This window comes from Panthera onca, chromosome D3 (assembly GCF_046562875.1).
Source record: "Panthera onca isolate mPanOnc1 chromosome D3, mPanOnc1 haplotype 2, whole genome shotgun sequence".
NCBI lineage: Eukaryota > Metazoa > Chordata > Mammalia > Carnivora > Felidae > Panthera > Panthera onca.
The window spans coordinates 26,836,056-26,843,150 of NC_138350.1; positions in this window are offsets into that span (position 1 = coordinate 26,836,056).

Sequence of the window (7,095 nt, forward strand, 5' to 3'; positions counted from 1 at the left end):
GGGCTGACCTCAGTCCACCAGGAAAGGGGTCCAGGCAGATTCCTAGGTGCAGAGGTACCCTCTGCAGAGTAAGAGCCAGACCAACTCAGAGCTCATCACTATGTCCAACAATGTGGGATAGAAGGATGGATTACACTCTTGGGGCCTCCCACTGCCAGGTAGAACAGTCCTGAGGATGTTCCAGGCAGGGAAGGTGTGGGTGAGAGGAGAGCAGAGGAGGGTGCTATGGAACTAGGCCTGACAGGGTTAAAAATGGGCACTATAAACCGCTTGAGCCATGGTCTGGGTCACCACTGGAGGGAGTGTGATCCCACTGCTTAATTCTGTATATCCCAGATTTTTGCTAACAGACCTTTTTATTTTTTTATAATATTTTTATTTTAGAACAGCTTTATATTTATAGAAAAAAATTGAGAAGATCGTACAGGGAGTTCCCATATATCACACACCCAGTTTCTTCTATTGTTAACATCTTACGTTAGTATCTATAATTGATGAACCAATGTTGATACGTTATTATCAACCAAAGCCCATACTTTATTTCTATTTCCTTAGCTTCTACCTGATATCCTTTATGTGGTCAAGGATGTGCCTGATTTTTAGTCACTGAGACTCCCCAAGAAACAAAGAAGTGTGGTTGGCTGGGTAGGCCTCCAGCGGCTACCTCCCCCAGCAGCACCGCCCGCCCCCAGTTCCCCAGGCACTCAGGGACTTCCCCAGAAGTCAGACCTGGACAAAGTGGAGAAAGGGACTCACCACACATCTGGTTTGTTGCCTTTCCCACTCCTTACTCCTAGGGAGACCTTCCTGGGCCTCAGTTTCCTCATCTGTGACAAAGGCCCAGGCTGCTGCCACATCCACAACCCACTTGGGCATACAGCAGAGCCTTCCTCCTGATTTTGGCTGTGGCCAGATGCTTTTGGGGCTGGACTACCCCCTTCCAGGAGCCTGGGTCCCCTAGACAGGGTGTCCCTGTCTTAGGGTCTAGGGGAGGAGGGAGCACACAGCCTGCTCCACAAGGGGCACATAGGAGACATTTCCTGACCTGGCAGGTGGAATGGATCCTGGAGGCGTCTCTCCCAGTTCATACTCCCCCAACTGGTGCTGCCATCCTCCCAGCTCCAGCTCAGACTCAGCTGAAAAGGTGACCTTTTCCCCAGAAAGCTCTGACAGGACAAGACAGGCTGGTGAGTTATGGGGCAGGGGAGAGCCACATGCTCTGCTTTGGTGAGAGCTACTCCCACATCACTCTGGTCCCTGAAGTTCAGCCCTAGGGCTGCCCAGAGCTCCAGCTTGTCAGGCACCCCCTGCTTGGATATGAGTAGATGAAAGGTGGACAGGCAGAAGTAGCCGGGTGGGTCCCTGCAGAGTGGACACTCAACCTTGGCTACCCTGGCCTGGCACTTAGGGACCAGAAATCTGGCTCCTCCAGGCAGCCCTCCTGGATCACCATCCCCTTGTCCCAGATGATTGGCATCTCTGCACCTCCCGGATGGACATCACTAGGTAGGCCCTGAAAACTCAGGGACCCTTGACCTGTTCTGGGACCCCCTGAGAGAAGCTGTTTCCCCCACGTTCCACTCCTCTTTCCCTCCCTGTTCCTGTTAATTCTCCCTCCTATGAAGTAGGTCTCACCCCATTTTGCCATCAGAGAAACTGAGGCTGAGAGGGACAGGGACTGCCCAGAGACCATGCCCAGTCTGTGGGAGGCCTGGGATTTGCTGCCCACCTGTGACACATGGGTCCAGACAGCTGAGGCTGATAATACAATATAGGCAAAGCTGACTGGACCCAATGAGGAGGGGCAGTGAGGGCCGGAGGCCAACTAGAGCACACCCAGTTGAAACTGGCACTGCTCCCCAGAAGCAAGACAAGAGACTAACTAAAGCAGGCCACTGCCAGCACAGTGCCAAATGAGGACAAAGGGGGAGCAGGTGCTTACGGGTGCTTGTCAGCAGCTCCCCACAGGTGGGACGGCCAGGAGAGCCCCTGCCTGCTGCCTTGGTGTTGGGGGCAGGCAGGAGGAGATGGTGTCATTAGTTTTATTTTAAAATAATGCTTTATTTCCTATTTTGGATCCCTGGGCCTGTGACATGGAATAAAAGGAACACAAAGAAACATCTCCCTCCCTCCCCATTTCCAGCCACCTGACACCCCCAGCCCTACCTTCAGGTGTCCTCTCCCTCCCCACCCCAAGCAATACATGTGGGTGTCCCCCTCATCATTCCCCCAACCATTTATACAGGTGTCCTCTCCCTCCCCACTTCCAGCCATACATCCATGTGTCCCCTCCCTCATCTCCCAACAGTACCTGCTGGTGCCCCCTCTCTCACCAGAGTGAGTCCCCCATCTTGATGAACTCCGCTGCGCTGTCAGAGGGCAGGGTAACTGCATCTTACTGTAATTTAAATTCGCATCTTTCTCATTTCAAGTGAAGTTGAGCCTGTTTATATGGGTTCATTTCAGGTCTTGGTCCATTTTTCTCTTGGGTTATTGGTCCTTTTCTTACTGATTTGTGAGAATTTGTTACATGTAACAGTGACCATTTGTGAGATAGTTGCCTATATTCCCAGTTTCTTGTTTATCTTTTTATTTTGCCCCTCCCTCCATGCCTTTTATTTTTCTGAGGATGAATATACCCATCTTTTGTTTTATGGCTTCTAGGTTTTGTATAATTCTTAGAATGATTCAAAATTACAGATTTTTTTTATCCTTCTAGTAGTTTCACAGTTTCATTTTTACTTTTTAAAGCTTTGATCCATTCGATACTTATTTTAGTGTCAAAGAGTGAGGTAAAGATCCAAACATTTCCCCCAAATGTCTGGTTAGCTGTCCTAAGATGGTATATTTGTTATATATTTTGAATTATTTCATGAATAACCCATTTTTCCTCCTGGATTTCACCTGCTCCTTTCTCATATTTGCACTGGAATCTCTTTCTGGATTTTTTCCCCTGTCATCTGACTGTCCATGGGCTGTGTTAATTATTGTGGTTCTAGAACATATTTTAGGATCCCACATGGCTGGTCTACCTCGGTTGGCTTATTTTTAAAAATTTTCCTGGATTTCTTTGCTCACATATTCTTTCATGTGAACTTCAGAATTGCTTTGGCAGGGCCTCTTGATTTAATCAGAGAACAAGCAGTTAGAACTTTAGCAAGGCCCGAGAATACGCAACACCCAGGGCCCAGTTTTGGGCTCTTCTAGACGACCTGCGTGCCGCCCGCCCCTCGTCGCACCCCTCGCCCCCACCCCTCGCCCCCACCCCTCGCCCCCACCCCTCGCCCCCACCCCTCGCCCCCACCCCTCGCCCCCACCCCCCTACTCTCCAGGCCGACCACGCCCACCTCTCCCGCGGTGGAGCGCGCAGGCGCAGTGCTGTCCAGGGTGCTGGGCTGTGGCTCTGTTCCTGGCCGTGGGAGTGTCTCAAAGGAGTGGTTGAGGCAGAGGACCTTCTCTCTGGGTGTCCTCACTTGCCTGTGGAAGGAGAGTTAATCGTGGGATTCTTTAGGCCTAAATGTGGGTCATTCTGTCACATGCACCTGAGCTGGACAGCAAAAACCCCCTCACTGTGGCCCCAGAATGGGTTTGTGATGCCTGCCCTGCCCTCCACTCCTGTCCACTCTAGCTGGCAGCTGTGGCCATACCAAGGTCTGCCTTCCTCAGCCCACTGGGTGCTCTCCCAGATCCTCTCACCAGGTGCCCCCCCCCCCCGACCCGGTTTTGACCGCCCGCTGGGCTCCTAGTGTGAACAGCGCATCCCAATTTAGCTGTCACTGCTGGGTGGGTGGCTCTGGAAGGATCCACATTCCCTGCAGGGGTGGAGGAGGGGCATGAATCAAGCACTGATGCCTTGGGCACAGCCATGGGACCCCACCTTCCGGAGTTCTGCCCCTGCATCAGACTTTGGGCCCTCAGAGACAGAAGTATCTTACTTATCCCTAGCTGAGAGACCACCAACTACTGCACCTGCTGGGAGAAGACCCTGAGCTCACCCTTCAGTGACCGCCAGGGAGCCCTGGGGTCTCACTCCACCCTTTGGAAGCCAGAAGGGGCAGATCTAGCCTTGAGGTCTAGGTGACAGCAGCTTGAGTCTCCTCCCTCTCCAGGATCAGGCTCCCCTCCTGGAGTCTGGCCACAGGGGCTCCAGGTCAGTGGCAGGGGGGTGGGGGTAGTGGGGGAGGGAAAGGTGGTGTGGTGAGGGCTACCACTGTGCAATGCATACACCTTATCCACAGTCCTCAGCAACCTCTTGGAGGTGGAAGGCCTGAGGAGCACACCTATGGGAGGAGGCCCCTGTTCAGTGCAGAGGTTGGAAGCACTTGGAGATGAGCAGACCAGTGGGATTCCTGGGAATTCTGCCAGGGGTCAGGCTGTCGGCCCCTTCCCTATAATGGTTCCGATTGCTGCTGTGTGTGGCTTTGATGAATAAGAGATGAAGAAACAGATTAATTATGGCTTAATATGCACCAAAATTGGGCAGAGGGACTCCTCAGGGGTGCAGGGCTGATGACAGAAGACCAAGACACCCCCTGAAGCCATGAGGTTGCGGACAGTGAGGGGCTGTGGGGGAAGCAGTGGCTATGGGCAAAGGTGGCCCTGGGAGAGGTTTCCAGGAGGTGGGTCTACCTAAACTCCCCTGACCTCCATTTTCCTGCCTGTAAAATGGGGAATGCTGGTGGTGTCTACACCACAGGACAGAATGGAACTGTGCACTTAACAGGCCTGGTGCAGAGTCGTCTCAGGCCTCAGGCAGGCAGCCACCCTCTGTGGTACCAGCAGATGGCAGGCCGGCGCCCCCTAGTTCCCTGGCACCAGGACCATATTCCTAGCCACCCACTCAGAATGCCAGCAAGGGTCACATTGGAGCAGTGCCTGGGTGGTAAGCACAGGTTTGCAAGAACTTTGAGCTTCCTTCCAGGTCTCTCCCTGCACTGCCCTGGGGTGGCCCAGAATGTGTGCAACAGAGACCATGTTTCTTGCTTCCCCACCCCTCCCTGGAAAGGGATTGAGGTACTAAATGCCTGTGGGTACACCTCTGGGCAGCCCAAGCAAAGCCACCACAGGCCTGTCTCTCCAGGATAGAAACAATCCTCTGGGAGCCTGTGGAAGCAGCAGCCTTCTAAGGAGGTTGAACTGTGTTCCTGTTAGCCCAGGACCAGCCACAGCAAAAGGGTCCCCTTGTCCAAGCTGGATTCTATGAGTAAATGTGGATGTTTGAGTGAAAAATCCCACCCTTCTTGTTAGGGCCCCAATTGGCCCTCCCAAGGGATAGGAGAAGTAGACAAAGGAGAGACATTGACCAGCTGACCCAGCCCAGGAAGCATTAGCATCTACCTTGTCTACAGGCTTCACTGAGCCCAGAGAGGCCAAGGGGCTGGGCTGAGGTCACACAGTCGGGAGAGCTGTCTCACACCTGACATGCTGATTGTGAAGACTGGTCCCCAGGATGGGGGTGATGCTGAGGCACAGTACCAGGCCTCACTGGAGGGGTGTGGTGGGCTGGATGAGCTAGCAGAAGGCCATACCCTATGTGTGGTGTGTCTGAGGGGGGGCAATTCAGGCAGAAGGCCAGCCCAGGCAGGCAAGACAGGTCTGTTTAGCCTAGAGAGTAGAGCTGTCTATAGGCTTCAGACCATGCCTACTCTTGGTCCCCTGGGCCATGTGTCCAGAAAGACTAGTGAACTCAGATCACTGGGGCCCAAATGGCCTATCATCTCTGCACCCTTCTGGGCCTCCCAGAAACTTATCAGTACAGACTGCATTAAAGGGGCAGTGTATGACCAAGCTCTTCCCATAAGGTCTCTGGCTTCCCACACACAGGTTGATCCCCTAGGGTTGGCTGCAGCCCCTGTCAAGCCCTCTGCCCACCCCCGACCCTTCACCAACTGGGTCCCTCTCTCTGTCACTCTTTGGACCCTGAATAGTAATGGCTCCACACCTGCCCTGCTGGGAAGTATACCGTCCCTCCTGCTGTCCTGCACCTGCCCACATCCTGATAAATGTGCCTCACCAAACCCTTCCCATGTCTCTGGCCTAAGGAGTGAGCCGTATCCTGCTGGAGGCCAACTGACCTGCCACCCAGCCCTGCTCGGCAACCCCTCTGTCTGCCCTGAGACCCCTCAGCACTGGCTCACACCTACCCAACCCAGCCAACACCTGCAGCCAACACCCTGGCATCCCACAGGCTGGGTGTCACACAAGGAGGATGGTGGCCAAGGTGCTGACTGGGAGCACAGGAAACCTGTCCTGTGGCTCAAGGTGGTGGGCTCTCACCACACAGACCTATGGGCAGGTGGGAGGCCCAGGCGCCAGCCCAGAGCAGCCAGAAACATCTGAGCTTGGCAGCTGGAGAGGATCCCGGTGCCAGAAACCATACTGCAACACTGGTCCCCCATTCCCTCTTATGTGCACTTGGGCCCCAGAATGGCTATCCCCAACTGCCACAGGGCAGTATTTTCAATCTACAGGAAGATAGGGTCACAGTGTTCAGCAGTGGTGAGCCAGCCTGGCGTCCTGGATCATTGTAGCCACCGAGGAGCATGAGATCCTGGTCCACACCAGCTCAGACCTCAGAATGATAGCCAGTGTCACATGACTTATTATTTGGTCTAAGGCCATGCAGACAGAACTTTTCCTGATTTGGGAGCTGCTGTATGCAGGGACCCTGCAGGAAGGGTGCTAGCATGGGGATAAGCCTCAGTCTCTTGCTGTCTCTGTGAGTTTGGCCTCAGGTTTCTCATCTGTACAATGGGGGGACACACCTCCTGTGTGGCTGTGCCAAGGATTCACTCATGGCACTAGCAACCAGCACCCACTGGAGAGGTGACTATGGGTGCATGGCTGGGGATAGGAGCAAGTGCACAGGCACTAGAGTGGTCTGGGCTCCACCTCACCTCCCTTGTGTCTGGGAATTGAATGTACTCCACCATGACCTGGTAAACCAAGGCTAGGATGAGGACAAAAGGGACAGAGCAGGCAAAGATGTGATCAGAGCCACAGTGCCGCCTGAGGGATCTGGGCAGTGTGGCCTCTACACTAGGTCAGAGGGTCAGCCCAGCATGGGCACCACCAGTGGTCTCCATCCCATGAGGT